Here is a 26,757-nt window from a genome sequence, read left to right on the forward strand (position 1 = left end):
GATAGGATTATTAAAAAAGCATATGTTGTTTTGGCGTTTATTAACAGGGGGATCAAGTTTAAGAGCCGCAAGATTTTGCTGTCACTCCACAAAGCCTTGGTGAGTCCCCAGTTGGAATATTGTGACTAGTTCTGGTCGCCTTATTATATGAAAGATGTGGAGGCTTTGGAGAGAATGCAAAAGAGGTTTACCAGGATGCTGCCTGGACTGGAGGGCATGTCTTATGAGGAGAGGGTGACTGAGCTTGGACTTTTCTCTCTGGAAAGAAGGAGGGAGAGAGGTGACCTGATCAAGGTGTACAAGGTAATGAGAGGCATGGATAGAGTCGATAGCCAGAGACCTTTCCTCAGGGCAGGATTGAGGGGTCATAGTTTTAAGGTGTTAGGAGGAATGTACAGAGGAGACGTCAGGGGTAGATTCTTTACACAGAGAGTTGTGAGCACTTGTGGTGGAAACAGAGTTACGAGCGACAATTAAACAACTGCTGGGCATGCACATGGACAGCTGTGAATTGAGGTGGGTGAAGGTCAAGTTATTTAATTTGAGATGACGATTAATCTTCGGCACAACATTGTGGGCCAAAGAGCCTGTGCTGTGCTGTACTTTTCTATGCTCTGCAATCTGAGAATTAAGGCCAGACCATCCAGGAGAGATATTAAAAAACACTTCCACACACAAAGGGTGGAAGATGTTTGGAACTCTTCAACACGAACAGTAATGGATGCTGAATCAGTCATTAATTTTAAATCTAAAATAGATAATTTTTTTATTAATCAAAGGTGTTAAAGGACATGGGCCAAAGGTAGGTCTGCAGAGTTATGCCACAGATTAACCATGACCTCATTGAATGGCAGAACTGGTTTGAGGGATCCAATGGTCCACTCCTGTAGCGATGTTCCTATGTTCTTCTCTCACAAAACACTTGCAATCGAGCCTCTGGTTCTCGATCCCTTTATGAGCAGGAACAATTTCTCCCTAACTCCTCTACCACTGTCACCTTAAACCTTCTCTCAGATCTCCTCTTAGCCTTCTCCTCTTCAAGGAAAACAATCCTAATGTCTCCAATCTCTGCTCAATAACTGCAGTTGCTTATCTCTGACACTAATCTCATAAACCTCAGTCAAGCCAGATTTTCCATTTGTCCATTAAGAGCAGTATGACGCTGAGCCATCTTTGGTCCCAGGCTCAATACAATGAATCCAATAAGCTGCAAGTCTCAAGTCAATGGCTTTTCTACCTCACCTGATCTGGAGACATGAGCACTTGGTCAGTTCACCAACTGAGTCAGCCAACCGGGGATGCCAAGGGAGCAGGAAGTGGGGTGTGATTCACATCAGAGTCCTGGTTTTCTTGAGATGCTCCAGTAAGTAAATGTGAAAAATACTTCATCCTATATCACATGGAACCTCAAGGTCTGATTCTCTCAACGTGAGCTGCTTTCAGTGTAAATCAGTCTTGAATTGATGAGTCAAACAGCAAATATGGATTTATATTGATATATGCTGAGAGATAAGGCAAATCCTTTGTCAGACTTGTGTTCCAAAGTTACATGGTTGTTTCTATTCTCACTGTTGCTGTTTATTCCTGTACAGCTTTTTCTTTGAGTTGCCTATTGCTCTTGTGTACTCTGTTATCTTTCAGCATTATCAAGAGCTTAATCCAATTAACCCAATCAAATGCTTTTTTCAAAATCTACAAGACAAATATATAATTCCTGTCTCACCCTAAACTACATCCCCTCAATAATTGTACAATACCAGTTGCATCTCTTGTCTCTCTTCCTCCCAGGAATCCAAAACTGGTTGTCTTTAATTTGATTCTGTGACATCTCACCCATGCTCTTCGTCCTTATTTTATTATTATTAGGTACACAGTGTGAATAATACCTATCAGACTAGAGCTACTGGGGTGGAATTGCCACTCAGTCCTATTGAGTGCAAGTCCTGCTCCAGCACATGTCACAGTTTAGTATTCTTGGCTGGGAACATCTTTCAGGGAATTGAAGAAAATAACATCAAGGCCTATCTGTCAGTAAATGCAGGTGCACTTTCTTCAAACAATTTCAGCTCTCCACCATTCTCTGCAATGATTGGTCTGCTGCAATATCCTGCCATAAGAAAGGCAACATGTCAGATGTTGTGCACCACTGTGTGTGTGAGGTTAGCCTGCCATTGTTATATAGCTGGAGGCAATCATTGGTGGGTGCGCAGTGGGAACATCAGGAGGAGTGTGAGTTGGAGTGCTTGTAATTACATCATGAGTTCTGACTAATGGGGGAATTCTGCTGGCTAAGTATTAGGGACTTGATTATTTGATTGGTGCTTTGTCAGTGATACATTCACTGACATTGAGCACCCACATGAGTTCATTAAGGTTCTTGTGACACTGTTCCTGGATCCTCAACATTAAATGGCAACAACTGACATCTGCCAATGTCTCTCCTGCTTTTCTGAGGGTGGTCCTTGAGGGCATCCTTTACCCAGGACACAATGGCATGCCTCCTATTGACCACAGATACAATCAGTAGCTCAAGCACCAGACATTCCTTCTGCATCTGTCTTCATTTTTCCATGTTTTTAATCATAACATTGTTGTTTAGTGCCATTTCTCCTTAAAAGGGTCAAACCATCTTCAATAACACATGGCTGATGATAGCATGTGATGTTCACTCAATATCCCCCAGCCCTTGCATATTGTAGAGGCAACCAATCACACAGCAGATATTGAGCCCTACACTACATCGTAATTGGGTGTCAAAAACACACTTATGTGCATCTCTAATGAAACCAATGGGACCATATGTCCACTGGTAACCCCAGCACCTGGAAGCTAATTTTTAGGCTAGTTCTGCAGGTATTAGCTAATTGTGTCTTTTTTCTGGGATTTCTCGGAGATAGCTCCCTCATTGTAAAACTGTACAATTCTACAAAAGACTGCAACTCCTGGTCGCTGTCAACTGGTATGCCATTCAAATTTTGAACAGGATCCTTCCAACATTGGACAATTTACAAGTCATTTCGGTGAATTGAAAAAGTAGGAGGGGATGTGGTGGAAGTAAATGTTGGAAAATAAATGAACTCCATGTCTATTGTTCATACCACTTTAAGCTAGATACTTCTTGTAACATAATTGTGGCTAACCCACTTTCAAAGAACCAATTTCTCCTCATTTATTGATCCTGAAACTCTTGCCATTTTATTCTGCATAGGGATGGTTTGCTGGAAGTAACTTGGCAGCTTCTCAGGTCACAACTAAATACCTGCTTTGGGTGGATGAAGATTTTTTTATTCACAAAACAGACAAAAGTGGAAAAGCTGGTGGAAGTATTAGAAAACACAAACTTGGACGTGGTAAGAATGGAACTGCTTGGAAAGTGGAACAATGTTTCACAAATACTTCAACCTGATGACATTTCATTTTTATGTTTCGAGAAATGAATTTTAATTTGCATATCAAAATATAAAAGATTGATGTTTTGTTCATATCTATACACACAAGTAAGTTTGACAGCAGGAAGCCTGTCATTCAGCAAGAAAAATAACTCCCATCTTGCAGTTAGAACATTGGAGGATATTTAGGAAACCCATTTTTCCAAGCTCTTAACTCATAATGGTTGACAGAGGGAGGGAGAGAGGAAGGAAGAAAGTGAGGGAGAGGTACAGGAATGTTGGAAATAAGAAAGGGAGGATGAAAAGAACAAAGAAACATCTGCCATTCAGAAAGTGTTAGAGTGTATTACAAAGGGTATAACAGCAGAACATTTACAAATACATAATATAACCAAGCAGGGTTAGCATGGCTTCATGGAAGGGAAATCATCCCCGACAAATTCATTCCAATTCTTTGAGAAAGTAACAAGCAGCATTGATAATGGGGAGCCAGTAAATGTAATATATTTAGATTTCCAAATGGCGTCTGAGAAGGTAACACACAGACGACATCATTAGATAAGTGCCCATGGTGTTGGGAGTTGTGTATTAACATGGATAAAGGTTTTGCTGGTAGAGAGAAGACACAGTTGGGATAAAGGGGGCACTTTCAGGATGGTAACCTGTAACTAGTGGAGTTCTACAGGAATCAGTACTCGGGCCACAATAATTCAGACTATATTTTAAGAATATATATTAATAACTAGGATAATGGAAATGGATGTACTGTGAGCAAATTTGCAGATTACACAAAAGTAGATGTGAAGGCAACTAAAGAGCATAACACAAGAAGTTTATAGTGACTACAGACAGATGGAGCAGATGGGGGCAACTTGTCAGATGGAATATAATGAGGGAAATGTGAGCTAAAGCACTTTGGAAGGAAGATTAGAAGAGTTGAGTATTATTTAATTGGGAAAGACTGCAGAAAGCTGCACGACAGAAGGATTTGGGAATCTTCATACATGCGTCACAAATAGCTGTCAATAAAATTCAATAAGTAATCGAGAGGGCAAATCGAATGTTGCCTTTTTAATTCAAAAGGAAGGGATTATAAAAATAGGGAGGTCTTCGTAAAAATATACAAGGCACTAGCCAGACCACAACTGGAATACCGTGAATGGATTTGGTCCCGTTATAGCAGGAAAGATGACGTGTCATTGGAGGCAATCCAGAGAAAGTTCACTCGGTTGATTCCAGGCATGGAGGGAAGGTCTTATGGAATGAGGTTAAGTAGATTGTGCCGGCACACATCAGAGCTAAGGAGAATGAGAGAAAAGCTTATTAAAACATAGTATTCTTAGGTGGCTTAACAGGGTAAATGGAGCGACATTTCTTCCTCTTGTGGGAGAGTCTGGGACCAGAAGGTGTAATCTCAGAGGAAAGGGTCATCCATTAAGTCCAGTGATAAAAAGGATTTTTTTTTCAAAATGCAGTGAATCTATTAAATTCTTTGCCGCAGAGAGCTGTCAAGGCTGGACCATAAATTATATTCAAAACCAATATACTAAATTTTAATCAGAAAAGGAATCAAGTGTTATGGCGATAAGGCAGGAAAATGGAAATGAGGATTATCACATCAACCACGATCTCATCAAATGATAAGGCAGATCTGATGGGCTGAATGGTCCACTTCTGCACCTATGTCTTCTGGTGTAAAGGTCTGAGAAAGGACGGGAGAGAAGGGAAGGATATAGGAAGGTAAGAATGAAGGAACGGAGGAAGTAAGGAAAAGAAAGAAGAGGCCAAGACAACGAGGAAAGGAAGAATGGTGGCTCACTGGTTAGCACTGCTGCCTCACAGCGCCAGAGACCTGGGTTCAATTCCAGTCTCAGGCGATTGTCTATGTGGAGTGTGCACATTCTCCCTATATCTGCATGGGTCTGCTCAGGGTGATCCAGTTTCCTCCTGCAGAGTTTGGATGTGCAGGTTGAGGGGATTGGCCATGCTATATTACACATAGTATCCAGGGATGTTAAGGTGGATGAGCCATGGGAAATTCAGGGTAGGGGGTGATTCTGGTTGGGATGCTCTTAAGTGGGTTAGTGTGGACTCGATGGGTTGAATGGCCTACTTCCACACTGTAGGGATTCTACAACTCTCGGAAGGGAGGAAGAAAGGATATTTCACACATATTTGGTTCTTTGAATGTGATCATGTGATGGAAATATCGACCCCACCATCCTAAGGTAAGTATCAGGATGCCAAGTAGGTTCATGAGCGGAACATTTGGTGTCCTTTTCAAGTTTCACAATATCTTTCCTGTAGCGGGGAGCCTAAAATTGAATGCAGTACTTCAAAAGTGGCCAATCCAATGTCCCATACAGCTGCAACATGACCTCCCAAACCATATACTCAATACATTGACCAATATATTCAAGTATATCAAATATCCTCTTCAATATTCTGTCCAGTTGAGACTCCAGTTTCAAGGAACTATGAACCTGCATTTCAAGGTCTTTTGTTTGGCAACACTCCCAGGATCTTAACATTAAGTGCATAAGCTCTGCATTAGTTTGCCCTATCAAAATGCAGCACCTCACATTTACCTAAATTAAATTCCATCTGTCACTCCTTGACCCATCGGCCCATCTGAACCAGGCCCTGATGTACTCTGAGGTAACTCTCTTCGCTGTCCGCTACACTGCAGAGTTTGGTCTCTTCTGCAAACTAATAAACCATAAAGACGGAGGCATGGAATTGAGGATGATCAGCAGCCTGAACCAGAAATTGGCCAGCTGAAAGAAGACAGAGACTCTGTTTTGGGTCCAATGCTGTTTGTCATTGTTTTAAATGACCAGGATTAGGGCATAGAAGGATGGGTTAATAAATTTGCGGATGTCATTAAGGTCAGTAGGGTGTGGATAGTGACGAAGGATGTTGTAGGTCACAGAGAGACATAGATAAGCTGCAGAGCTAAACTGAGAGATGGCAAATGGAGTTTAATATAGAAAAGTGTGAGGTGATTCACTTTGGAAGGAGTAACCGGAATGCAGAGTACTGGGTGAATGGTAAGATTCATGCCAGTGTAGATGGGCAGAGAGCGCTCAGTGTCCAGGTCCTTGAAAGTTGCTACACAGCTTGATAGTGTTGTTAAGAAGGCATATGGTGTGTTAGCTTTTATTGGGAGAGAGATTGTGTTTCGGAACCCTGAGGTCATGCTGCATCTGTATAAAACTCTAGTGCATCTGCACTTTGAGTGTTGCATATAGTTCTGGTCATCATGTTATAGGAAGGATGTGGAAGCTTTGGAAAGGGTTCAGACAAGATTTACTAGAATGCTACCTGGTATGGAAAGAAGATCTTGTGTGGAAAGGCTGACAGACTTGAGGTTGTTTTCGTTAGAGAGATGAAGGCTGAGAGGTGACTTAATTGAGACATATAAGAAAATCACAGGGTTAGATAGGGTGGGCAGGGAGAGCCTTTTTCCTCAGAAGGCAATGGCTAGCACAAGGGGATATAGCTTTAAATTGAGGGGTGAATGCACTGCCTGCAACAGTCATAGACTCGCCCACTTTAAGGCAATTTAAATGGTCATTGGATAGGCATATGGACGAGAATGGAATAGTGTAGGTTAGATGAACTTTGGATTGGTTTGACAGGTCTGCACAACATCAGGGACTGAAGGGTCTGTACTGCGATTAATGTTCTATGTTCTATACTTCCTGTATTTACATCCAAATCATTTACATCAATGACAAAAAGCAGTTGATTTGATTTGATTTATTATTGTCATATATTGAGATACAATGAAAAGTATTGTTGTGCATATTACCCAGACAAATCATAACTTACATAAGTACATCAGCGTAATACAACAGAATGCAGAACATATGTGTTACAGCTGCAGTGAAGATACAGTGAATGGTTAACCCGACCATATGAGAGGTCAGTTTGTTAGTCTGATAACTGCCAGGAAGAAGCTGCTCATGAATCTGTTGGTACCGTTTTCAATGTTTTTTTCCTTTTCTACCTTTGGAAGAGGGTGGGAGAGAGTATAACTGGAGGGGGAAGAGTCTTTGATTGTGTTGGTGGCTTTCCTGAAGCAGTGGGAAGTGTGGACAGAGCAAATGGAGGGAAAGTAGGTCCGTGTGATGGTTTGGGCTGCATTCACTAATCTCTGTAATTTCTTGTCATCTTGGGCAATGCAGTGCCATATTAAGCTGTGATGTATCCAGATGGGATTATTTCAATGGTACACCTTTGCAAACTGGTAAGGGGTTATTGTGGACATGCTGAATTTCCTTAGCCTTCTGAGGAAGTAGAGTGTTGGTGTGCTGTCGTTACTGTAACATTGATGTGATGGGCCAGGACTGATTGCTGGTGATATTTCCACCCAGGAACTTGAAGCTGTCAACCACCTCCACCTCAGCACCATGGATACAGATAGGGGACTGTCCTCCACTCTGCTTCCTGGAGTCGATGGCCATCTCCTTCATTTTGCTGACATTGAGAGAGTGATTGTTGTCTTTACACCATGTCACTAAGCTGTCTATCTTTTTTCCTGTACTCTACCTTGTTGCTGTAATCAGCAAACTTGAAAATGAAGTTAAAGCTGAATTTGGCCAAACAGTCAGGAGTGTATAATGAGTATAATATAGGACTGAGTATGCAGCTTTGCACCGATGTTGAGGGTTATCGTGGAGGAGGTCTTATCACCTATCCTCATTGATTGCTGTCTGTGGGTCAGGAAGTTGAGGATCCAGTTGGAGAGGGGGGAGCAGAGTCTGAGGTTTTAGAGTTTGGAGATGTGTTTGTTTGAAATTATGATACTGAAGGTGATTCATCAGCTAAGGGAGCTTTTACTTCCTTACAGTTTACACCAATATTCTTTCACTGCACAACTCCCACATATTGGCCCTTCAATAATACCAACAGTCCTTATTATGACAGAGGGTTCACCCTGAACAAAGAACAAAGAAAATTACAGCACAAGAACGGGCCCTTCGGCCTCCAAGCCTGCACCATTCCAGATCCTCTATCTAAGCCTGTCACCTATTTTCCAAAGATCTGTATCCCTCTGCTCCCTGTCCAATCATGTATCTGTCTTGATACATCTTAAATAATGCTGTCTTGCCTGCCTCTACCACCTCCTCTGGCAACTTGTTCCAGGCACCCACCACCCTTGAGTAAAGAACCTTCCACACATATCTTCCTTAAACCTATTCCCTCTCACTTTGAACTCGTGACTCCTAGTAATTGAGACCCGACTCTGGGAAAAAGCTTCTTGCTATCCACCCTGTCTATACCTCTCATGATTTTGTAGACATCAATCAGGTGTCCCCTCAACCTTCATCTTTCTAATGAAAACAATCCTAATCTAGTCAACCTCTCCTCATAGCTAGCACCCTCCATACAAGGCAACATCCTGGTGAACCTCCTCTGCATCGTCTCCAGAGCATCCATATCCTTTTGATAATGAGACAACCAGAACTGTACACAGTATTCCAAATGCGGTCAAACTAAAACCTTACCAAACAGTAATATGAAGTGCCAACTCTTGTACCTAATACCCCGTCCAATGAAGGAAAGCATGCTGTATGCCTTCTTGGCCACTCTATCGACCTGCATTGTAACTTTCAGGGAACAATGGTCTTGCACGTCCAGCTCTCTCTCTCTCTCTACATCAATTTTCCCCATGACTTTTCCATTTACTCCATGGTTCACCCTTGAATTGGTTCTTCAAAAATGCATCACCTTGCATTTGTCCAGATTGAACTCCATCTGCCATTTCTCTGCCCCCTCACCAATCTATCTCTAGTCTGTTGTATTTTTGACAGCCCCATTCACTATCTGCTACTCTACCAACATTAGTGTTATCTGCAAACATGCTAATCAGACCACCTATACCTTCCTCCAGATCATTTATGTATATCACAAACAGCAGTAGTCCCAACACGGATCCCTGTGGAACACCATTGTCACAGTTTTCCATTTTGAGAAACTCCCTTCCACCACTACTCTCTGTCTCCTGTTGCCCAGCCAATTCTTTATCCATCCAGCTAGTCCATCCACTGGACCTCATGCAACTTCACTTTCTCCATCAGCCTACTACAGGGAACTTCATCAAACGCCTTACTACGGTCCATGTATATGACATCTACAGCCCTTCCCTCATAAATCAACTTTGTCACTTCCTCAAAGAATTTGATTAAGTTTAAAAGCCATAGCTTTCCCTGCTCAAAACCATGTTGTCTATCTCTGATAAACCCATTTTCTTCCAAATGGGAATAGATCCTATCCCTCAGTACTTGCTCCAGCAGCTTCCCTACCACTGATGCCAGGCTCACCGGTCTATAGTTACCTGGATTATCCCTACTATCCTGCTACAAGACCTTTCAGAGCGCTGCTCATTCATCAGGTAGCTGTGGAACATGATCATAAGACACATAAGAATTTATAGCAAAAGATTACAGTGTCATGCAACTGAAATAGCATATTGAACAAACCTAGATTGCTGTTAAGTCTTTCAGCTTTTTGAATGGGTTGGAGGTTTTAGTTCATTAATATGTAAATCCCAGAATTTATTTCAAGTTGCATTCTTGACATAACTGAAGGTTTTATAATAAAAAGGTGACATCTCAGTTCAGAAAATGCATTAAAGGTGTGAGGTTAGAGTTCTGTATGCGTCCCAGTCTTGAGTAAGACTGGTTCAAATTCCAAAGTAAGAAATTAGAAAACGTTACAGGGAGTGATTGCCTGCAGGGACTGCCTGCAGATTGTGTGTTTTTTGAGCAAAATAGAATATATCTGCAAATATAATTCAGCAAATGCATTCTCAGTCTTTGAGGATGCCAGAGCTCCCGATTTGCAACAACGCAAACAACGCAGAGTGATCAAGCAGAGGCTGACAGCCAAGATTGGAACCTATGAGGATGGCCTCAACTGGGACCTTGGGTTCATGTCACACTACAGATGCCCCCACGACACTCTGCATTCACACACACACAGTCAAGCAGACCCTCTCGCATGCACACGCTCTCTCTGTCATACAAACACACACAGATATACCCCACACAATCACACCCACGTACACATCCTCTCACAGGCTTATACTCCATCACATTCACATACACACTTTACCAAACATGCACTCACACAGACACACATTCTCTCACATGCATGTACACTCATACGCACACACTCACATGCAAACTGTCTCTCTCTCCCTCTCTCTCTCTCTCATGCACAGACGCACACATATAAGTCTATGGGGTATATTTGCATTTGCTGTATTATATTTGCACATACATTCTATTTTGCACAAAAATCACACAATCTCCAGGCAGTCCCTGCAGGCAGACAATCCATGTAATATTTTATAAATTTGTAATTTGGAAATAGAACCAGTCTCACTCAATGCTCACACCTTTAATGCATTTTCTGAGCTGATGCCACCTTTTTTTTAATAAAACATTAAGTTATCTCAAGAGTGTGACTTAAAAGCTCTGAGATTTACGTATTAATGAACCAAAATCTGCAACCCATTCTAAAAAATGAAAGATTTAACAGCAAGTTAGGTTTGTCCAATATAGTATTTCAGTTACATGACCCTAATCTTTTGCGATAAATTCTGTGTGTAATGATCTTTATCCACAGCTACCTGACGAATGAGCAGTGCTCCAAAAGCTAGTGCTTCCAAATAAACCTTTTGGACACTAACCTGTTGTTATGTGATTTTTAACTTTTTCCACCCCAGTACGACACCAACACCAACATCATGGCTATTATTTTCAGATGTTGCTAGACCTGCTGAGTTTCTCCAGCATTTTCTGTTCATGTTACAAAGATTAATTCAGGTTATTATTGAATTGCATTGCAAGGGTAGGTCCCACAACTGAACTCAACACCATCAGAAGACCCATTTTTTGAGACAGACAATTCAATCTGCCAAAATATTAAGCAATTAATTATCTGTCATTGCATGATTGTGCTAATGCTGAATATTTAGAGAGAAAGGAGGAGAAAGTGAGGACTGCAGATGCTGGAGATCAAAGCTGAAAATGTATTGCTGGAAAAACACAGCAGGTCAGGCAGCATCCAAGGAGCAGGAGAATCGACGTTTCGGGCATGAGCCCTTCTTCAGGAATCACACAATCACACAATATTTAGAGAGAAAGCTAAGGTAAGGAAATCATAAACTTTGTCAAGAAACATCTTATTGTGGCTTCACTCTGCCATTGGTTCGATAGGTTCCACAACAGACAGCAAGATCATGTGACTTCATATCACTTCCAAAAATGATGCACACTGTCTCAGTAGCATTCTGCATACTTCAGCTTCATGTGTTACACTACAAGAACCGCAGCAGGGATGTGGAAATTATAATTTTAAGTGTGAATTTCGATGATCTGGAATTGCATGCCTGAATATGTAGTGAAAGCAGATTCAAATATAACTTTCAAAAAGAGGTGAATGTAGAAATTATCAGAGTAGTAGAGAAGAATGTTGTAGTAAAGGGGCCAAAACCCCTCAGTTAGAAAGAATTCAGGAATAAGTAAAGGGCTATAATGCTTCTTGGTCCATATTATTGAGAGATAAGACCATGGGAGCTATGAGAGGAGCAAATATTTAAGTTTATAAAGTGAGGTTTGGACTGAGAAAAGCTCAGTTTATAAAGTGAGTTTTGGACTAAGAAAAGCTGGAAAATGATGCTAAAGCTGTAAAAAGCATTAGGTCAGCCCACCCCAACTTAGTAACTTTGAAAGGATTTGAACATATTGTAGAGAATAAAAATAAAGCAGTTTTCTTTAGCAGTCTGCTGTATTTTGAAAAGATTGGGAATATGCAAAGCAACATGTCAGGCAGTCTGGATGGGACATATCTTGGCTTATTGTGCAAAGTAAGGGTAGAAATTCCAAATGACTTGGCCAAAATCTTCCAATCCTCCTTGAAGGTGTGGGTGATTCCAGAGGTCTTGCTGAGTGCAGATGTCACAGCCCTGTTTGCAAAAGGGGAAGGAATGTCAACCTTCACCCTCATGATCCTAGTTGGAACATGTTTAAAGACAATAATCTAGTGCAAGATTATTCACATTTGGAAAAGTATGGGTTCGTAAATGGAAGTCAGCACCGTACAGTGCAGGGTTGGGTTACAAGTATACAGAGCTTACTGAAGAGCAGGAAGTCACTTCATTTCCACCTGGACTCATCCATGATCATAGTCAAACCCCTGCCCTGAACTCCTCCAGTCACCTCTTCCCAGTGAGTGCCAGAGTGTTCTCGCTGACCCTACCAGGAATTTCCCATGTCCAATAAAGGAGAGTTGGTGGATCCCATTAAATGCTAATGAGGACTTTGCAAAGCTTTCTGTAAATGAGTGCCTGCCGTACAGATACATCTGGTCTTCCCTTTTTTTCCTCTTGATGCTCACATGCACCACTGGCACATTCTCAGTCGTCCATTTCCAGCATCACATTTTAAAATTGGGAACAAAATCTCAGAATATAGAAGGTCTTGTGGATCACAGCCAAAGTCAATTAACATGGTTCGTCATTTTATTTGAGGATTGGAGTCTATTAAAAGCAACTTTCCCAGGGAACATTTCATGGATGGAGAAGATCTTGTCATGGCGTGAATACTTCTGTGTTGTGTTTTGTGTTTGATACATTAAATAGCATTTATCATTCTGTGCTATTAACTAAAACTGAATTTGAAATCTTTCCTAGAGTTTTTCGTTGACGGACTCGGCAGACTGCTCGTGGGATCGTGTAATGATGTCATCGTTGGCTATCAGGCATACCACAGTAAAAACAATGCCACACTGAAAGCAATTGAACAAAAATATGCAAAATTTAGACAGCCCACTAGGACTGAAACAAATTTCAAACTTGCACTATATTATTTCAAAAACCACTTAAAATGTTACACCAAGATTTAATCCCAGGTTTCTAATCGACACTGACAACATCAAGTTCTATCCTGTCACTATCTGTTTCGGCCTCTCCTCCCCCTCGATGCTATCGGGCTGTTTCTGTGACACTGCTTCTGGATGCAGTAAATTTTCCTGCAATTCAACATTTCTTCTTATTTGTTCCTGAAATGTGGGCATGAATAGAAAGGCTGTTAGTTTTTGACCATCACTAATTGTTCTTAAGAAGGCGAGGCACCTTCCTGTACAGAACATTGGTTAGACTATTTTTGGAATATTGTGTACAATTCTGGGTCTCCCTCCTACTGGAAGGATGTTTTGAACTTGAAAGAGTTCAGAAAAGATCTATCGGGGTGTTGCCAGGGTTGGACGATTTGAGCTATAGGGAGAGGCTGAATAGGTTGGGGCTGATTTCCCTGGAGGCTGAGGGGTGACTTTATAGAGGTTTATAAAATTATGAGGGGCATGGATAGAGTAAATAGACAAGGTATTTTCCTTGGGATGCGGGAGTCCACAACTAGAGGGCATATGTCTAGGGTGAGTGGGGAAGATTTACAAGGGACCTAAGGGGCAATTTCTTCACATATTGTGCGTGTATGAATGAGCTGCCAGAGAAGTGGTGGAGTTTGGTACAATTACAGCTTTTAAATGGCATCTGGATGGGTACATGAACAGGAAGGATTTAGAGAGATATGGGCCCAGTGTCAACAAATAGGACCAGATTAATTTAGGGCATCGGGTCAGCTTGGACGAGTTGGACTGAAGCGTGTGTTTCTGTGCAGTGCATCTCTATGTCTCCATGACAAACATCATCTCTCAACTGTAAATTCCTCCATCACCATGTCGTCCAAACTGTTTAGAACCTTTGTGTCCTATTTGACCAACAGCTAAGCTTCCAGGAACATATCCAGTTCCTGCAACAGTAAAGACCCGCCGATATTAAGGGCATTTAAATGGGCATAGGGCATACATATGGATAATAATGGAACAGTGTAGGTTTGATGAGCATCGGATTAATTTCACAGGCCAGCTCAGGGCTGAAGGGCCTGTACTGTGCTGTAATGTTCTATGCTGCATGTTCTACATCCTATCAATGACCATAATGACCTAGAACTGCTGGATACTTTTGCTAACTCCAGCTTTGATTGTTCAAGTACTCTCCTGGCTGCTTTCCCAGCTTCCACCTTCCATAAATGTGAATTTATTCAGAATTCTTTCGGCCTTATTGTGACAGGCGCATGTCCTGTTTATTCAGCATCCCATGTCCACCCACCCTCAATGGCAGCTGATTCATCAATTCCTTCATTTTAAAATTCTCAACCCTGTTTCAAAATCACTTCATATTCTCACTCATTACTATCTCTGTGACCTCCTCAGCCTTGAAATCCTGCTAAGGATTCTGATTTCCTCCTTCTGATTTCCTCTTATGCATCCCCAGTTTCTTTATTTTGTGCTGACAAATATCCTTCAACTTCCTTTCACAATAAACTCAAATGATCTCTCTTTAAATCGCCCCTTTGAAATCTGAGAAGTTACCTTCCATTATTTACACAAAGTGATATTTTATTTGTTGATGTTCTGATGAGGTGCCCTGGAACATTTCATTATGTCGGGAGCTACATAAATGAATATTGTTGATGCTATCTGATTGTAATTCTTTGGGCCATCTCACTATCCTAAAGGGTATGTTACTTCTTTTATAATTAATTGTCTTTGCAATTCATGGCACAAGTATACTTTGTTTTGACGTGCACAGTGAATACTGCAGTTAAGAAGGAACTCTCGCATTTTTTCCTAAAAACCTGTGCCCTCAGAATCCACTGCATAGGTGGATCACCCAGGCAAACCACTCCATAATTCCATGGCATCAAAGGCTCACCATGTACACAACTCAACTGGCAATTACTCTTGGATGAACACAAATTGCAAATGTAAACATGTTATTTTCCATGGAGACCAGTTCAGCCAAGTTGAGTAATGTTTACATCTCATGAACACATAGAAGAATTTTCCATCAGAATCAATGCAATAGACCAATAGGAGTTCTTATTGATATTTCCTTTGCTACAAAGGAATATCTCTCAATGGTAACACCTGAAAACTGTACAGGATGGAGCAGATGATGATAGATGAAAAGAAGATTGAGATATTGAGAACTTCAAATCTACTGGACTGTATACCTCTCAATGTTGGTTTTTACTAAAGACATTGTGAAATCCCTTGTTAGAAGTTGTGCTTGGTAGTGTAGAACATCAGTACTGATGAAAATAAGACAAGTTGTTGAAGCTTTTCATCTCAGGTTTATCAAAACAGACTTCTAAGAACACTGAGGAATAATGTAAGAAATTCAGAACACTGAATTATTGATCGGGAAGGAGAAAATAATACATTAAGAATTTGGCTGGTCACTTCATGTGTAGCTAGAGCATAATGACAATTGTGAAGATTTCCTGTATTTGTTACTTCTAGTGAGATTGTTGAGAGAGTACCAGGAATATTCTTAGTTTTTTTCTGGTTTGAAGGTGAAGACTTCAACTCAGCAGATGAAATGATTTGGTTATGGATTAATAATTCTAATATATAAAAAAAGCTTGTGGATTTTAGATGTTGAGTGGCCATGACAAAACTGAAACTGAGTTTCAATGATAAGATCATTCTGTTCCAAGATGCACTTGACATCACTGTCAACAATACCTTCCACCACTTCAATGATGATCAAAAGTAGCATGACCATGCAATACTTGATTTGTACTGCTTTTGTCGACGACACAGATGTGGGCAATTTTCAACATTTTCAAGCCAGTGTTTTAGCTGTACTAAAACAGCATGATTTGGGATGCATTCAGTACTTGAAGCCAAGTCTTCAGTGCTGTTGTGGGCCTGTTGAAAGGTCCCAAGGTATTTGCAGTAGCCAGTACCTCCCGCTGTTCTTTGATATCATGTGGAGTGAATCAAATTGATTGAATACTGGGATCTTTGTTGTTGGAGAGCTCAGGAGGAAGCCAAATGAGATCATCCATTCAACACTTCTGGGTGAAGATGGAGGCACATGCTTTAGCTTTGTTTTTTGCACTGATGTGCTAGGTTCCTCCATCTTTGGGAATGACGACATTTATACACATTAATAACTGGGTTTAAAATCTTTCTCATTAATGGTGACCAGAAAGCTATTGTCAACTGAAATCTCTTTCTTTAGTCTGTCTGGAAATCATTCTCAATAAACATTAACCAACTACTGCTAATGGATCAAACAATAATTTATCATGCTCTATTTTTGGTATTATAAATACTGGGGTATCAATTATAACATTTGGTTGAATTTTAATGTCCTGATTTACGATGATGTTTAGAATGATCTGGTTTACATGAAACTTATATTTGCACAATATTAAAATATTGAAAACAAGTTCTGTCAAATAAAGGGTTTTCTTGATCAACATGAAGACATGATGTAATTTATGAAGTCATAGTTGTTGATATGAGAAGATTGATATTGTTTCTTGAGTAGCTTTCTCCATCAGAAGACACAACAGAAACAAATTTTCATCAACTGACCGAAAATATCACTCTCAATTAACAGAGTTCATTCTAAAAAGAAATGAAGTGTCAATTTTTTAGGTTTAATGAGCATCATATAATGTTATGAACCTATTTAATAGTGGCTCATAAACCCATAATTTTCTTGAATACCGTTTTTGTGAGCATGGTTTTAATATTGTTTCTGTCACTTGAATCAAATTAAGTCAAAGCAAATATGAAGGAAGCAAAAATATCTAATTTGCTGGGCTGACTCACCATCCTGTTTGTTTTAAGACTTGACCATACTCTTCTTACATTGCAGAATGAAGGAAACACAGAACTGTTACGGTTCAAAGGATGACCGTTTGATCCATTGTGCCAACACCAACTCTTCAAACAGGCATAATCTATCTACTGCCAAAGTCCTGCTTTGTTCACGTACCCTTGCACATAAAATCAATCCAGGAAAATCATCCAGTGCCTTCTTTAATGCCCCAGTTGAACCTGCTTCCACCACATTTCCAAACCCTGACTATTTGCTGCATGAAGAACCTTTCTTTATATCACCCTTACCTCTTTTGGTCATCACTTTATATCTATGCCCTCTCAGTCTTTTTCAAGTGGGAATCACTTCTCCTTATCTAATCTATCTGGCTGCTCATGCTTTGAAAGTCTTTTGTCAATTTCCTCTCTGCCTTCTTTTCTCCAAAATGTACAGTCCTAACTTCTTCAATCTATCCTCATAAGTGAATTTTCTGAGTCTTGGGACCATTCTTGTAAATTGTTCTGCACTCCCTTCAATGCAAACCTTTTCTATAATGTGGCATCCACAATGGGACTACAGTTGAACATCTAGTATGCTCCATCTCAGAGAGTTGTGGAGATGAGATCACGGAGAGTAATTAAAGTGAAGATGTTTGAAGATTTTTAAAATAGATATATTTTTGATATGTTGAGGAGTTGAGGGTTATGACGAGTTGGTATGAAAGTGGATTTGAGGCCTGGGATAGATTATCTATGCTGAAAAATGTGCTGCTGGAAAAGCGCAGCAGGTCAGGCAGCATCCAAGGTGCAGGAGAATCGACGTTTCGGGCATAAGCCCTTCTTCAGGATTATGATTTTCTCATCGAGCATCTATGACCTTGCTGAATGGCCGGACAGGCTTGAGAGTCTGAATTGCTGGCTCCTTCTCCTCTTTGTCATGCTCTGATGTTCTTATGACATATGGTTAACCTCATAGAGCTTGTGGGACAAATGGGATCCAATTGAGCCATGAATTCCCAGGGGATCCTGGAATGCAGCAACTAAATTGATTATGGTAGTGAGGAAACCACGAAGATTTATGTTAGTTTTATTCATTCCAATATTGAAATTTCCATTGAAACATTCACTGCTGAGTCTATTTTGCCTTTTATTATAATAACCACTCTTTAAAAATTGTTTGAAACCTAAATTTATAAGAAGCTTCAGATCTTTTAGAATACTTCTCTCAGCTTAACATCACCTGGCTCTTCTTCTGGTGTTGCAGCTGGTGCCTTGGTTTTCAGCAGTCGTGGGTCCCTCTTGGTGGTAAAGATTCCACAGAATCACTCTGTGCAGATAATGGTCTCAATGCAGAAAGTTAGAGTGAACTTGGACTTGCGGGTGGAGAGGATGTTAGGCTATCTATCTCCTCCTTTTGGATGAATTGAACAACAGTCTCAATTCCTTGAGGATATTTTGAAATAAAGAAATTGTGCTGAGTGATCTATCAATTTGTGAATAAATGCTTGAGACAGTACTGAGTTTTTTGACTTTATAGATAAGCTAGAACAATAGAATAGTTGGAAATATCCCCCTAACTTCTCTGAAATGCGCAAATACTCATTTTATTCACTTGTGTCTACTTGAAAAGTTCTCTGCCCTGACATGAAACTTCCAAATGAAATTCCATGCCTCTTCCTTTGATTCTGAATATTCCTTTCTAAACTTTTTCACAAAATTGACATTTTTAGTCAATTGGTTACAACTAAAAATTTCGTGATTTGTGGAAATGATTTATATAAAGGATTTTGAGATGGGTGTTGAGGGTAATACATCGAAATTTGCAGGGAATACTAAGCTAGGAAGAATAGTGAATTGCAAGAATGATGCTGAGTGACCTCAGAGGGGCACTGACAAGTTGGCTAAATGGCAGATACCTGGCAGCTGAAAATCAATGCAGAGAAACATGAAATATTGCATTTTGGCAGAAGGAACACAAAGGGACAATATAAGCTCAATGATACAACTTTGACAGGAGTACAAGAGCAGAGGGCACTTGGGATTCACATGTATGATTCTTCAGAATATGGCCAAGCAAGTCGAAACAATTGCTAAAAAGGCTTCCAGGATTCTTCAGACTCGACCAGTGGAGTGCCACAAGAATTGGTGCTGGATCAACTGCTTTTCATCATTTATATAAATGATTTGGATGTGAGCATAAGATATATAATTTGTAAGTTTGCAGATGACACCAAAATTGGGGATGTAGTGGACAGCGAAGGTTACCTCAGATTACAACGGGATCTTGATCAGATGGACCAATGGGCTGAGAAGTGACAGATGGAGTTTAATTGAGATAAATGTGAGGTGCTGCATTCTGGGAAAGCAATTCTTAGCATGACTTATACAATTAATGGCAAGCTCCTAGGGAGTGCAGATTCATAGCTCCTTGAACTTGGAGTCACAGATAGATAGGATAGTGAAGAAGGCATTTGGTATGTTTTCCTTTATTGGTCAGAGAATTGAGTACAGGAGTTAGGAGGTCATGTTGGGCTGTACAGGACATTGGTTAGGCCACTGTTGCAATATTGTGTGCAATTCTGGCCTCCATCCTATCGGAAAGATGTTTAGAAACCTGAAAGGGTTCAGTAAAGATTTACACGGATGTTGCCAGGGTTGGAGGATTTGAGCAATAGGGAGAGGTTGAATAAGCTGGGGCTATTTTCCTTGGAATGTTGGAGGCTGAGGGGTGACCTTATAGAGGTTTATAAAACCATCATGGGCATTGTTTATATTCTATTCCTATCTTTCGCTGGGGTGGGGGAGTCCAGAACTAGACAGCATAGGTTTAGGATTAGAGGGGAAAGATATAAAAGGTACGTAAGGGGCAACTTTTTCACACAGAGGGTGGTACATGTATAGAATGACCTGCCAGTGGAAGTGATAGACACTGGTACAATTGCAACACTTAAGTGGCATTTGGATATGTATATGAATAGGAAGGGTTTGGAGAAATGTGGGCCGGGTGATGACAGGAGGGACTAGGTCGGGTTGAGATATCTGGTCTGAAAAATGTGTTGCTGGAAAAGCACCGCAGGTCAGGCAGCATCCAAGGAGCAGGAGAATCGACGTTTCGGGCATAAGCCCTTCTTCAGGAAGAAGGACTTATGCCTGAAACGTTGATTCTCCTGCTCCTTGGATGCTGCCTGATCTGCAACGCTTTTCCAGCAACACATTTTTCAGCTCTGATCTCCAGCATTTGCAGTCCTCACTTTCTCCTAGTTGAGATATCTGGTCGGCATGGACAAGTTGGACAGAAGGATCTGTTTCCGTGATGTACATCTCTATGCGTCCATGACTCTACCAAGACTTCCACTATCTTTTCAGCTATGTCATTTAGAACTATAGGGCACAGCCCATCTGATATATAACAGCATTTTATCAATGACAACAAAACATCAAGTCTGCTTAAACAAGGTGCTCTGAGAGAGGAAGAGAAGGAACAACATTAAATCCTTCTTTGGTGAAGATTGATTAGGACCATTACACCATAGAAAGGCTGACTGGCTGAATTGTAGGGGGAAGAGTACACAGTAGCTATAGAATACTGTCAGTAGCAAGCTATGCACAAATAATGTCTGGGAATAATAATTGAGTAAGATGGTTCACATCAGAGTGAGATTTCTTGAGTGATATGCTGCAAAAATGAGGTCAGAAGTACAAACGTAGAAATTATAGGAGTCCAGCAGTCAGAGCTAGAGGCTGTGGAAATCTCCAGGACATTTGTTAACCAATAAGATTATTGCAATTAAATGAAAGAAAGCAAATGTCACCTGGAAAGCTTTTTTTCCTTTATTCATTCTTGGGATGAGGGCATCATTGGCTAGGCCAGTATTTATTGCTTATCCCTAATTACCTAGAAGGCAGTTAAGTGTGAACCACATTCCTCAGTCAGCTCAGTCATATGGAGTGAATGTCAATGCTGAGATAGACCCACACAGCCGCATACATTCCTGTGGGTCAGGCATCACATACAGGGCAGACTCGGTACGAATGCCGGTTTCCAGCTTGTGCAAACTGGAGGAACAATATCTCATCTTCAGACTAGGCCCTTTAGAGCCTTCTGGACTTAATATTGAGTTCAACACTTTCAGATTGGGAACCAACTCCCATTTCTTCTCGCTCTTTTACCTCGTTACATTGTGTTATCGTGTCCTCTCTTCCCATCCCAGTGGGGCTGACTGTTCTTCCAAGTCTGGCAGTTAGACACACCATTGTTCTCACATTCTGATTACTTTATCTGAACCATCAACATCTTTTCTCCACCAGCACCCTACACCCACCATCTCCACCAGGAACCCCCACCCCATTTATTGCAAAAATGCTGTGCCCTCCACAGTTCACTTCAGCTCTGGTGAAGAATCATCCGGACTCAAAATATTAACTTGCTCTCTCTCCATGGATGCTGTCTGACCCACTGTGATCTTCAGCATTTGTTGTTTTTAGTATAGATTCCAGCATCTGCAGCAATTGGCTCCTAAACCTACTGAAGGCTTAGACAATAGTTCAGTCCAAACATTGATGTCACACCACACCCAAACTAATATTCTGTTGGCAAAATCATCAAATGAATCCAGAAGCAGTGATGGAGAGATGGTGGAATGAGACCAAGACAAATGTCACTTTGATGAAACAGCCAAGCAGCTGAAAAAACACAAAAAACAATCAGAGCTAAGCACTGTCAAAGTGGAAACGTTCCTGATGTTCCAACTCAGCCCAAGTGAGAAATTAAGAATTCTGCTCAGCAGCTATCAGCTCAGTCACATGGAATGAATGTCAATGCTGAGGGAGATCCACACAGCCGCGTACATGCATGTACTTGTAGAGAAGCTGTTCAAATAAAAATAAAATGCTGCAGATACTGGAAATTTGAAATAAAGAAATGGAGGAGAATCACTGGACCTTATGACAGCCTTGGTTCAAACATGGCAAAAGAGCTGAATACCAGAGATGAGGTGAGGGTGACAGCCCTTGACATCAAGGCTGTATTCAACCAAGATTAGAATAAAAAAACCTGAGCAAACCTGAAATCAATGGGTACCATGCGAAATCTCTCTGGTGGTTACAGTTATACCTGACACATAGGAAGATGGTTGTGGTTGTTGGAGGTCAAAGATTTCAGCTGCAGGAGTTCCTCAGGATTGTGTCCTAGGCTCAACCATCTTCAGATGCTTCATCAATGACTTCCCTCCATCAAAAGGTCAGAAGTTGGATTGTTCGTCCATGATTGCACAATGTTCAGCACCATTCACAGCTCCTCAGACACTGAAACACTCTGTGTCCAAATGCAACAAGATTTGGATAATATCCAGGCTTGAGCTGACAATTAGCAAGTAACATTCGTGCTGCACAAATGCCAGATTATGACCATTACCAATAAGAGACGATCTAACCATGGTCTTGATATTCAATAGCTTTACCATCACTGAATCCACTAATATTCAAATCCTGGGGGTTACCACTGACCAGAAATGCAACTGGACTCTCCATATAAATGTAGTGGCACGAGTAGGTCAGATGCTTGGAATACTGTGGCAGGTAACTCACCTCCTGACTCCCAAAAGCCTGCTCACCATCTACAAGGCATTGGTGAGGAGTGTGATAGAATATTCCCCACTTGCCTGGATGAATGCAAACTCAACAACGCTCATGAGGCTGAACACTATCCAGGACAAAGCAGCCAGCTTGACTAGCAGTGCATTCACATGCATCTACTCTGTCCACCACCGACACGCAAGTAGAGCAGTGTGTGCAGTCTGCAAGATGCACTGAAGAAATCCATCAAAGATCCTCACACCACACCTTCCAACCCCATGACCACTTCCATCTAGAAGAACAAGGGCAGCGGATTTATGGGAACACGATCACCACCTTCAAGTTCCCCTCCAAGCCACTCACCATCCTGACTTGGAACTATTTCACAGTTACTTCATTGTGGCTGGGTCAAGATCCTCGAATTCCCTCCCTAATGGCATTGTGGGTCAACCCAGAGCAGGTAGACTGCAGTGGTTCAAGAAAACAGCTCACCACCACCTTCTCAAGGGGCAACTATGGATGGACAATAAGTGCTGGCCAACCAGCGATACCCACATCCTACAGAAATGAATAAATGAATATTAAAAATGAATAAATAACTCAAAATGTTAACTCTGTTTCTCTTGCCACAGATGCTTCGCCAGCATTTTCTGCTTATTTTTTATGTCAGAGGAGTTGGTTCTCCGAGTTTGTCTAACATGTTCTATTGGTATTTTATATCAGGGCAGTTATTCTTGCCAGTTTCCTCAGCACTCTGTTTAAATTTTTGATTCGAGAACCTGTTTCTTCACTGTAGGCAGCAGATCAGGTAAAAGTGATCTTACGACCAGCACAAAGTAATCATCAGTTCCAGCAATTTACCATTCCTGAAATGGATCAGGAATAACAGATATCACATCAACACCTGTCGCCACTGGATCAATACTCCTGAGTAAGAGATGAGGAGATATCAATTGAGTCATCAACAAGAAAGGTGCATAAGTACAATTAGGAGACACCCACAATTTGAAAGCTATGTACACAAGTTATACAGAGTGATTAACAACTATCACAGACTAGATTGAAACATTGTTGTATTAACGAATGGCCATTTTCTTTCTAATTTTGTATCCTGGTGACTGAGTCAAAGAATGTAGAGCTGTATGCAGCTGTCAAACTCGTCCATGTTTAGCGCTTTAAAGTAAGAACGTAAGAACATTAGAACTAGGAGCAGGAGTAGTCCGAATAGTCTGGTACCACTGCATATTTAATTCCCAGTTTTGACATTCTGCAACCATGTTTCCATAAAGGCTATCAAATCATATTCATTCATGAAGGGCAGCACAGTGGTGAGCACTACTGCCTCACAGAGCCAGAGTGCCGGGTTCAATTCTTGACTCAGGCAACTGTCTGTGTGGAGTTTGCACATTCTCCCCGTGTCTGCGTGGATTTTCTCCGGATGCTCCGGTTTCCTCCCACAGTCCAAAAATGTGCAGGTTTGGTGAATTGGCCATGCTGAGTTGCCCCTAGTTTTAGGTGAAGGTGTAAATGTAGGGGAATGGGTCTGGGTGGGCTGCTCTTTGGAGGATCGGTGTGGACTTGTTGGGCCGAAGGGTCTGTTTCCACACTGTAGGGAATCTAATCTAATCATGATGCTTTGTACCATTAACTCATCAACTTTGTTACAAATGCTATGAGCATTCAGGGTAAAGTGCCTTTATGCTAGTTTTCGTACTCCCATAATTCACACCATCTCTAATATCCCCTGAGTTATCCTTCATTTTTGCTTCTTTCATAGTCTACCTTGAACTTAAACCCTCCTGCATACATGCTAACCTGCTGCTTACCTTTGCATTTATCACCATACCTCCTGTTGCTTTCCCTTTCCTGTCCTCCTGACTCACAAGTTTAAAGTCCTAGTGACTATGCTATTTATCCTTTTCACGAGAACATTGGTTCCAGATCGGTTCAGGTGGAGACTATCCCATTGGTACAGATCCCATTAGTCCCAAAACCGATGCCAATGCCCCATTAAATGGAACCCCTCTTTTCCATACCATTCCCTTAGCCATGTGTTTACTTCCCTAATTTTCTTGCCCCAAGCCAATTTCTACATGGTTTGGGTAGTAATCTACAGATTATGACACTTGAGAACATGTTTCTTAATTTTTTTCCTAGTGTTTTATAATCCCCAAACAGGTCCTCCATCCTACCCTTGCCTATGTTGTTAGTCCCAATGTGGACCACAACAACTGGATCCTCCCCTCCCATTCCAGTATCCTTTCAAGCCGGTCAGAGATGTCCTGCACCCTAGCACTGGGCAGGCAACACATGTTAAGCCACATGTAGGATCCCCAAGGAAAGATGGCAGTTTTCCTCTCTGAAGGATATCAGTAAATGAGATGGATTTTTCCAAACATCAGCAGTGGTTACATGATAATCATTAGACTCTTAATTCCAGATCCTTGCTTGAATTCAAATCCCACTTTTTTGCTGTGGCTGGATTCAAATTTGCATCTCCAGACCAGCAGGCATTAGGAAAAAGGGAAATAGATCACACACACACACACACACACACACACACACACACACACACACACACACACACACACACACACACACACACACACACACACACACACACCCTGGACACCCAGGCATGGAGTTTTGGGTATTCTCCCCCACTGCCTAACTAGGGCAACACTGAAGATGCAATGCAGAATGGTGTTCTCTTTAAAACTACAAACACCTAGCCCATTATGCATGCAGAATAGAGCTTTCTTATCATGCACGATCATTAATTGCCATAATTCAAAAGGCTTCACCATTCTGAAAATATTTGCAATCATTAAGAGTAAACATAGCTGCAGTGGTAAATGTCATCCACAAAATTTGGTTAGACAATCATAACAATACTTTGCCAAATTTGAATATACAGATCAAAAAAGAATGGATTCTGCTAATGATGGGTGGGAAAAATGGAAAGAATGTATGTTAGATATCTTTGAATTGGATCTGTTGAGAATTGAAACCTGAGTTTAACCTAAACAGAGCAAAGTCTCATGTGTTTCCTGTTTTCCAAAGTTTCACAAGAAAGTCCCGCTTGAATTTGTTCCAAAATGGTTCAGATTATCAAACTTGCTACAAAAAGTTCGACAGACATGCATGCTCATGTATTGTTAATGGAATTATTGACACAATCTGATGTAACATCACAGTGCACAGTCATACAGTAATTGAGATTGTTTGCAGTTTTATTAACTAAATATAGGATTGCCTCCTGAATGTGGATTAAATCAGTGAATGCTCAAAGCAACTTTCAAAATTAACACTCGACAAATGCAAGAATATTGAGGCTCATATGTGGAGCTTGCAGTATAGATGCCACAATGATTTCCACTAGAACAACAGATCTGAAAGGTGGAATTGTTTTCCTGTTTATGACAAAGTGAACATCAAGTATTTCACAATAGACTACCATGAATTGTTGCTCTCAATTAAATATAATCATCTCTTCCTCTTTCCCAAAACACCTATAAGACATGGTATGCATATTTCTAATTAGGTAGTCAAAGGAAAAGCATTAAATGAAAATACTCTTCTTTGAATAGTAAAGACATGTTCAAAAATGGAAGGCTCATGCCTGTAAATACTTCCTCTCGTCTCAGATGAGCTTTCTGGATGACTTCCTTGTGAATCAGTTTTTGTTTTTTGGGAAATTTAATTGCACAATGAATGAGTACCTTTTTTTTAATGACAGCTTTAAGTTTCTTTTAGTGTTAAATGAAAAGACAGTTTCAAACAAATATCAAAATTAGAAACTCCTTGAATGTCTATTTTATAACTGATTCATTTCTATAGCTGTTGAGGGTGGAATTATTAACTTATAAATGGAGAATCCCAGAGATTTTCAGAGACTCAGTCAATCGAAACTGCATAAGTTATGCTAGTTTTGGATTTTTGAGCTTCTACCTTAGTTCATACATGCTCTGAAATGTGAAACTCAATTGTTTGATTCAGTTCAAACTATAAACAATTGGAATTAATTATATACTGTGACACAATTGCAAGATGATGCCATCTCCTGACACAATTATGTGCTGATTTTTTTCTGAATGCTTGG

This window comes from Hemiscyllium ocellatum, chromosome 32 (genome assembly GCF_020745735.1).
Source record: "Hemiscyllium ocellatum isolate sHemOce1 chromosome 32, sHemOce1.pat.X.cur, whole genome shotgun sequence".
NCBI lineage: Eukaryota > Metazoa > Chordata > Chondrichthyes > Orectolobiformes > Hemiscylliidae > Hemiscyllium > Hemiscyllium ocellatum.